The following is a 9,456-nucleotide window of genomic DNA, read 5'->3' as shown; positions in this document are numbered from 1 at the left end:
GTAGAGAACATAACTGTAAAAGTATGTCAAGTAGATGCCCAAGCACCCAAGAGCCATACCACTGAACAGTATCAAAATAACCACCAGGTGGATCAGGCTGCTAAGCCTGAATCATAGAATCTTAAAGTCCTTAATTTAGGAAAAGACTAATAAGACAATCTAGTTCAATCATTGGCCCATCATCACAGTGCCCACTAAACTATATCTCTAAGTGGCATATGTATCCTTATCTTGAAAACCTCCAGGGATGGTGACTTTACCACTTCCCTGGCAGACTTTTACAATGTACTACCACTCATTCCCAGATGAACTTCTTCTTAATCTGAATCTTCATGGTGCAACTTAAGGCCATTACCTCTGGTCCTATCTCTATTTACCAGTTGGAAGAGGTACTTCACCACTCCTTTCATCAGTTGTCAAGGGCAATAACATCTCTCCTCAGCTTCCTCTTCTCCAGAGTAAACTATCCCATCTCCTCAGCCTCTCCTCATAAGACTTGTGCCCCATATTCCCCACCAGCTTAGCTGCCCTTCTCTGGACACGCTCCAGGTCTTATATGTTTTTCTTGTACTGAAGGGCCCAAAAGTGAACACAGTACTCTAGGTGGAGCCTCACCAGTGCCAGGTAGATCTGAACTGGCAATGTAAGGTTGAATTATTTCTATCTCAGTGGGCCCATGACACCTCTTACCGTCAAGGCAGAGGCACGCATAGGGTGGCCAGCAAGGTAAGGGAGTTGATTTTCCTCCTGTTCTCAGGTATTCCTCTCCTCTGCTGTACAACATCCAGGTATGGGGGCCCAACATAAAAGGGATGGGCAGCTGCTGAAGTAGTTCCAGAGGAAGGCCATGAGATGATCAGGGGGCTGGAGCACCTCTCCTGTTAAGACAGTCATTCTCCAGCAAAGTGAGGTCTCTCCTGTTAAGACAGTCATTCTCCAGCAAAGTGAGGTAGCCTAATAAAAGTTACTACTCCTACCTAACATCTGTTCCTGTGTTCAGGCTATGGGAATTTGTTGTCAGATTTTACATACAATTCATGAAAAAATGCCCAAGAAGCCACAAAAAGTGATGTCCCCAGTTTGTGGTGTGATAGCTTCTCAGCTACGTATAGATCTCTTGTAGAAAACAGATGTTTAGACTGTGGTGGTAAGTGAAATAGAAATATCAATATTATGTTCTGAAATTAAATTTACAGTAAAGAGTGGGGCCAGATTAAGGAAGCAGATCACAAAGAAGGATGATGAACTTTACTGAAAATTACTGTTTAAATGATAGATTTTTCAAAGTAAGCAATCAAATCAGGATAAAAGAGTAAAAAAAAATATGTATCTAAAATGAATTGTACTAGAAAACAGAATACCTACCTATAGCAAACTTAATGTATTATTTGGTCTTCTGTGAGGAAAAAAAAATACACTTCATTTCACCAGTCCCAAAATAGTCCGTTGATGTACTTGAAAGTCTTGCCACATGAGTGCACTGTGGCATTAAAACTATGTCCTACTTCCAGTTAGACTTGGAACTCTGTTGTCAGAAAAAGCAAATAGAAACTTTGGAAAATATGTAACAATGATAAAATTGAGTTGTGTTTCACCACATCAGGTATCAACAGTAGGAGATATCACTCACGTATCAGAAGAAAAATAGTTAAGAATGAACGTAGTTGCTGAAATTAATGCTTGAAGTGAGCATATACTAAATTCTTTAAAAAAATATGTATTAAATACAAAAGTTTTGTAAAATGTAATTGTGCATATTTCTATCACTTTAATGATTAAAAAGAAATTGAAAACATGAATCTGCTTGATCTTCTCTGAAAGACAGAATGGTACACTGAATAAACTCATCTTCATGTTTCCAGAAAAATATGGCAAGATATGCAATTTTACTGTTAGCTGCAATGCATGGTGTTTTTGGGAAAAGTTCAAGTACCAGATGAATAAGTGTTTACCCTAAGGGAGAAATGTGAGTTTTGCTTTGGAAGGAACAAATGGAAAACCCCACTGTAAACTGTAATTACAGTTCACAAACAATAGTGGATAATCTTGTAAAGGAAAAAAAGTACCTATCAGACATTACCAGTATTCCATACCTCTAACTGATGGGTAAAGTGAAACTTACCAGGTCAAATTCAGGGATCTGAAGAGGATATTTTGGGCTATGAAAGCATCCACAGTTTCTATAAGTGTGTGAGATTTTCATATAAGTTGTTAAAATGCAGGTGCCTGCTTATTTCTTGCATGAACTGTGTTGGTGTGAAAAACAGCCGAAGGAAGGGAGTACAGCAGTGGCAAGACAGTCCTGGTTTGGCAAAAGGTTGTAGGAATAAGAAGATCAACAGTTTCAACAAAGGCCACGGTGCTCAGAGTTTAAACTTTTGCTTCATTATCCTTGAAAATAATATTAAAATTTAACTCCGAGAATTACAATGAGCTTTAAGAAGAACATGCTAGACATACATGACTATTGTTCTCAGCTCTTCACTCAAATTGTGTTAAACATCACTCCAGGGGGTTGGAAGAGATGAAGGTTAGTATATAAGGGAAGAAATGGGAAGGGAAACAGAGTGGAGAAGAGAAAGGAAAGAAAAAGGAAGAGAAATAAGAGATGGGAAGCTATATTCCTCTTCATCAAGATAGGGACATCTTGGTAAGCACTGTGCATCACCTCTTGGTAAAGAATAACTGGAATAGCATGTATTTTTGTTAGCTCTTACTATATATCAGTGCTGTGACAGCTACTGCTTTTATCATTGTCAGTCCCAAACCTGCTATGTCTGTCATTTCAACAAATCATCTGTTCTTTTGAAATATCAGTTAATTTGACCACTGAAAGTTCTGGCAATCTGGATCTGGCAGTCTGGGTCAAAACTAGCTTCTTAGCACATTGAAGTATACATTAACAATGTCAATACTTAGCCTTTTCAGAAATCAAGGCACTTCCTTGACTTGGGTATCATAATGAAGTATTTATAGTATGTCCTAGCCTGACACTGCTTTTACATTTGACTTCAGACTGGAGTCAGTGTTATTAGGCCATAAATGAACATCTAGTGGCTACTAATGTTATAGAATATGTTAAATTATAAGACAAATAAAGAAGTTTTAACTCCATAATTTACCTCCAGCCATCATTTTTCTTTTACAGCTTTTACATTTTTCATTCACAGAGATCCATACATGGTTCTCAAAAAACGTGTTAAATAATCTACCAAAAACTACTCCAAACATAATGAATTCACACTGCCTTTCTGCTCCATCTGTTGTCTAACCAAATTCCTTAAAGGAACAATAGCTTTCTTATGAAGAGGATATTACTGTCCCATAAGAGTCGAAGAACTGTTTAGGCTGGCTGACTTATAATGTGTGCATAAACCACTGGGAGATTTTGCTGCAGGTAAGAAGCTACCTGTGTCAAGGTGTGGGATGAAGAAAAAGAATGCTATTTCTACTGTAACAGTAAAGAAATGGGTTAGGGAGAAGAGTAAAAACATTGAAAAACGCTGCAAAAATTCTTCTCTCTTGAAAATGTTCTCTTCTCTGCCATCTGAGGTTTCCTTTTCATCAGCTGTGCAAAAATTCTCAGGGAGCAGTCTCTGGCAGGTGAGGATAGTCAGATTCTTTGAAATGTACCAGATAAATTCTGATGATCATTTTCACCCTCTCACACATCACACTGCCATTAGGGATCTTCCTCCCATTTAAGGACATTGTGCAGCTTCCTGTTGTTAATACCACTCTCACTGCAAATTAGCTGTGTGAACTGAAAAAGAAAGCATCCTTGAACTTCAAGCTGTAGAATCATTCTTCTTTTCTGAGTTCTTGCAGCTGTGAGCTGTTTTGCACCCAAAGTTTTGTAGCATGGATGGCTAAAAACTATAGATATCCTTTAAAAGTCTTTTTTCAGCATCTGGAGGTAAAGTACAAGTAAAATTTTACTATGTTTCCAAAACCAGAGTCTGCAGGAGGCAGCTCAGCAGGAACCAACATTACTTTCTGCACAGCCATTCTGGACCAGCAGAGACCTTCCCGCAGAGAAAGCGAGTTGGGATCTGGGAATGACGATGCTGAAGGTGAGCAAGTGAGTGAGTGTGATGTATTATCAAATAGTGTAGAAACCCTAATATCTTTGGTTCTAACATCATAAATCCAGCATTCATATTCACTATGGGATGTCATTTATTGTTGCAGCTGGCCAGCCAGTATAAACAAATTGAGTAATTAACACCTCAGTCAAAGAGAAAGGATAACAGTTGAGATCAGGCCACAGCTTTTCATTCAGTAATACATTTCAGAATCTCCCTCTCAGCTATTCAGCTACTGATCTTCACAAAATGCTCACAAATGTGTATTTTTTCAGTTAAGCTTGCTCCTCCTGTGTCCTCACCAACTTGGTCAAAATAATCCTGCATGTTCAAAAGTGACTGGACAGGCCAGAAGCACAGGCAGCCAGTATAACTACTTAAGCCTCAGTTCTTTAGGAAATAAAATTGACAAGGTCTTAGTAATCTGCAACTTTAAATATTTCATCTACAGCTGCCCAACATGAGAAAGGCAGCCACTAGGCTGTTTCAGACACTTGCCGTTCATTTATGCTGATGTTTTTGCAGTCATAGTTTTCACTATCATATTGAAGAGCTGAAAGTTGTTTTTCATTGTCCCAGTATTGTAGGAATGGCAGTCATTTGCCTTTTCCACTGCAGAGGAGTGAAGAAAAATAGTACAAGGAGATAATTTTAATAGCCAAGAGAGATTGAAAGAGAGGCGAGATCTAGACATTAAAAGTACACAACAAACCTCATGTTTAGATGATTAAAACAAGTCCCGTTCAGTTCCTTTATAATCAGTAGCTAAGAAGACCGTGTTCTACAGGGTATGAGAAGACATATTGTGTCTTGGCCATGACTAAATCTGCAGATTTTAGACAATCTATCTAAATCTGCTCTAGACCACCTCCTCAATTCCAGCAAGCAGCTTTTCAGCTGAGTGGCCCCCAGCTGGGAGAATGACCTCATTCACGCTCAAGAGAAATTCTTCCCAACAAAGAGGAAGTTGGGCAAAAAAGCTGTAAGGTCTGCTTGAATGAATAAGTAATTTCTGTACAAACTCCAACTCACAAATGAAGCATACAGAGAGTGGAAGCAAGGATGAATAACATGGAGAGAATACAAAGATTGTTCAAATATTCAAGGATGAAGTTAGGAAAGCTAAAGCTCTGAAAGAGTTGGATCTGAACAGAGATCTCAAAGACTGCAGGAAAGTCTTCTATGGACAAGGGAGAATATAGGCTGAATGAGAAGGGGACCTGGTTATGCAAGACAGGGAAGTGGAAGAAATACTGAATGCTTTCTTTGCTTCAGTCTACAAGCAACACTGGCCTTCAAGAGTCCAGGTCCTGGAGACAGAGGGAAAGACTGGAGCAAGTAGGTTGTACTCTTTGTGAAAAGTGGTCAGGTCAGGAAATGCTTATATAAACATACTTTCAGGCCCTGATGAGCTGCAACCATAAGTGCTAAGGAAGCCAGCAGATGCCATAGGAAGTCTACACTTCATCTTTCACTGACTGGCAGCTGAGAGAGGTGTCCAAAGTCTGAAGCATAACAGATTCACTTCAAGGAAGGCAAGAAGGAGGATCTGAGGAACCAAAGGGCAGTCAGCATCAATTTGGACCTTGGAAACGTGACATAGAAGCTAATCCTGGAAACCATTTTCAGGCATAAGAAGGAGAAAAAAATCGTTAGTGGTAGTCAACAGGGATTCACCAAGGAGAAGTCATGCTTGATCAGCTTTATAAAAGTCTGTGATGAAGTGACCAGCCTCTGGATATGGGAAGGGCAATGGATTTCTGTCGGGCCTCCCATGAGTTGCTCACAGTCATGATATTGATTTATGGAGTGGGTGGATAGACAGTGATGTGGGTTGAAAACTGACTGAATCACCAAGCCAGAATGTGGTGATCAGTGGAACAAAGTTGGTTTAATCTTTGTGAACTCATACTGACTACTCCCAATCACCTCTTTGTCCTTCAGATAGTTTAGAAATGCTTTCTAATATTATTTCCTCCATTGCCTTCACTGGGATCAAGGTGAGGCTGACTGGTCTTTACTTCAAAGGATCTGTCACGTTTTCCTCTTGGAGGCAGGAGTGGCACTTGCTCTCTTCCAGTTCTCAGGAACTTCTCCATGTTCTCATGAATTTCCAGAGAAAGCATGGCCTCACAATGATGCCTGCGAGCTCTCATGGCACTTGTGGATGCACTGTGTTAACTCTCAAAGGGCTTGTTTACATCTTGTTGTTTTTGAAGTTCCTCAGCTGGATTCTTCTGAACCTGTGTCTTCATTGCTTCCTACTGAAAATACTCAATGAAATTAAGAGATCTGAGTAATCAAGAATGGACCTCTTCTAAATGATAGATATTGACTTCCTTTTCTATAACTTTTAATAAGAATATGCAAACTTTTAGAGAGACTGTTTATATTGTGTCACTCTCACTATCCTTAGGAACAGAATGACTAAAGCCAAAGTTAATGTGCCTCAATTTTGCCTTTATGAAGGAGAACCTGTTGCAGTCCTGGAAGATATCCTGACAGCCTCCAAGTTTTCTGTATGCAATGAAAGGATGTGTGCTGTGTATTTCAGTATACTGCCATGCAGCAGACCACTTTTGCTCAGCTCCATCTGTGTACCTGTGTGCTCGCTAGGGAATAAACAGAGTAATGTTTGTGATCTCAAATTCAAGAGACATCACCCTCCTATGATTCCTGAAAGCACAAAAGCTGATGTAACCCATAATGAATAAAAAGCAATTGTAGTAACATCCAGAGTAAGAGATCTGGACTTTGAGAAATATAAAATAGTAAAATGGAGTTTGAGATAAAATAGCTTCAATTTATATAGCACTGTTTTTCACTTTTGTGAGTGTGCTTTAAAGAACAGCCACTTTCTCTGCAGCAGCTGTCAACATAGGCATTACTAAGTCAGTAGTCTTTGTTGTATAGAGAAACATAAGTTGGTTTAATTAAGTACATGACATTCTGCACAGTAGAAATCTTCACTGTAAAATTATTTAAGGACAGTTTGGAAGTACTGGAAGCAATAGATAGTAGACAAGGGACTCACTTGAGTCCTATATATGTCTTTGGCATGCCATGAAAACAGGATATGAAGTAAGATAAAGTTGACTGTTATATTCTAATATTGCAGTGTACTTATTGTATTTAAAAAAGCCTACTGATTCCAGGAAAAAAAAAAAGTCCTGTCAGATTGCTACATCAGTTTGTTTCAATAAGCTGCTAGATATATTGAATTTGGTGTCTTCATGACTCTGGAGGAGAAAAGACCTCAGTGCAAAGTTCTGATAGAAATATTAATTTATGTTCTGGTACAATGAAAACATACTCTATATTCTCTAATAAGCCACTGGGCTTTAGATTAGAAATTCTTTATTCAAAACTAGTGCTTGCTTTGAATTCTTAACCTATTATCTTCAAAATCTGAAATTCCTGTGTTTCACATCTAATTGAACGTTTTCGGTCCTTTCCATTGAAAACAAATAGGATTAGGCTTTCTTTAGAATGGCACTATTTCCATCAAACTTTTCTCCAGTGTAAGTCTGGCAATACACAGATTTTGAAATAGATGTTTATATCTGAACTTTGTTTCTAGTATGGTCCATTGCCTATGTTTTAATTTTATTGCTGTTTGAGAGACTTTGAGTTATTTCACCTGCAAATTCTTTATTAATTTATTGACCAATAAAATGTAATTGCTGATATTTATTTTATCCTCAGTAATCAAGCAACAGCATATTGTACTAGAAACATTTCCTTTTTTGTTTGTACTGTTAATATTGACTTCCTTTAGATTACTGTCTTTTTACATTTAAAAAAAAACTGTTTCATTATTATGCAGTTGTTTTCCGTGTTATTTTCCATCCTGAATGTTCCTGTATCTCATTAATGTAGTTAAGGTTTAAGTGGTATGTTGTTTTCACTGCTCTGTCATCCATAAAATACTAAGCATTATATGTAGTAATAGGTAAGATAACAAAAGGTACAATAACAAGGATGATAGTGGAAAGTTTAAGCAGGTTTGTACAAGCACTTCTGTTAAAAGACTTCACAAAACAAATAATTTAGAAACTGATAAAAATAATAATACTAAAACTCATTCTGTAGTAATTTCATTGATGTTTCTTCTAAATATGTTTTCTAGAGGCTATTCCCCTTAAAGATTTTTTGATGTAAGATACTTGTTTTAATATAAAACAAGTTTAAATAATGTGAAAATATATCTGGTGGTGGACTGAAGCTATTATTCTAACAGTAAGGATACAGCAAGCAATCTAAGTCCATGTAAATGAGGATTTACTAGCACAGTTCACAACTGATGAACCACAGTCACTCTAATGATCCAGCTACGTATAGAGGAAAACAAGAAAACAAGAAAGAAGAGGGAGAGAGAGGATGGTACAAAAAGAGAAGTGAGAGATGTGGGCACTGAGGAGGAGAGAGGGAGAGGTGGGGGAAGCGAGAGGCAATGAGAAATGAGATGACCATCTGCTGGGGCTTCCTGAATAAGTGTCCTCTGCTGGAAAGGGTTTGCAATGAAATAGGTGTCCCCCCTTCATAATACTTCTCCCACAGTAACTCAGTATTGTTTGTCAGGACCTGCACAAATCTCCCATTGATGGCTCCTGCTTATGATACTGCAATAACTGATGGGATCAAATGTTGACTGGAGAAGGTGCTGCACGGTAGATTTATTGCTGAGCTTTATGCAAGCATTACTGATCCCTCTAGTGCAGAACAAAAGCTGAAACCAAATGGTAGGAAAAGGGAAGGGAAGAAGAGATAATTCCAAAGACAATTGCTTCCTGTAGGAGCCCAGTGTAGTCACATCGGTATCCATGTCTGCAGTTGCAAGACCAAGATTATCAACGAGAGTATGAGATCAACATCATAAAAATATTGTCGCAAATGCTTTGAGATGCATTAAACTAAAACTTTATTCATTTACTGTTGAAGACCTCTACTTACGTGAATTTAGAAAGGCCACATAGAGTCTTTCACACCCAGGAGTGCTCAGTGACATGATCAGTGATAGACTAAATAAGAAAAATACTTAGAATAAATTCTGTAGTCTGTAAATTGTATAATCAGCTGTGATGTTGGTACATCCTCACTATCTACGTGGCTTAATCTACACAGATTGTATCTGTTACAAATAATTTTAAAGAGTTTCAATTTGTAACTGTTGTTGGTATATGTTATTATTCAGTCACTCTACAGCAGTGTTGGTGTAGTGCATTACTTACACACAGTCATTCATAATCAATCAAGAACTGTTCTGTGCTGTGGCTGCCGGGAGCACGAACACTTCCCTTAGACCTGGAATGCTATCCTGGCACCAGGATCATACGCAGCCTATCAGAATGGTTCACAGGATACAGAGTTT

This window comes from Cyrtonyx montezumae, unplaced genomic scaffold, assembly GCF_038088225.1.
Source record: "Cyrtonyx montezumae isolate F1298 unplaced genomic scaffold, pur_monq_1.0 scaffold_30, whole genome shotgun sequence".
Lineage (NCBI taxonomy): Eukaryota > Metazoa > Chordata > Aves > Galliformes > Odontophoridae > Cyrtonyx > Cyrtonyx montezumae.
This window is presented reverse-complemented; position numbering follows the sequence as displayed.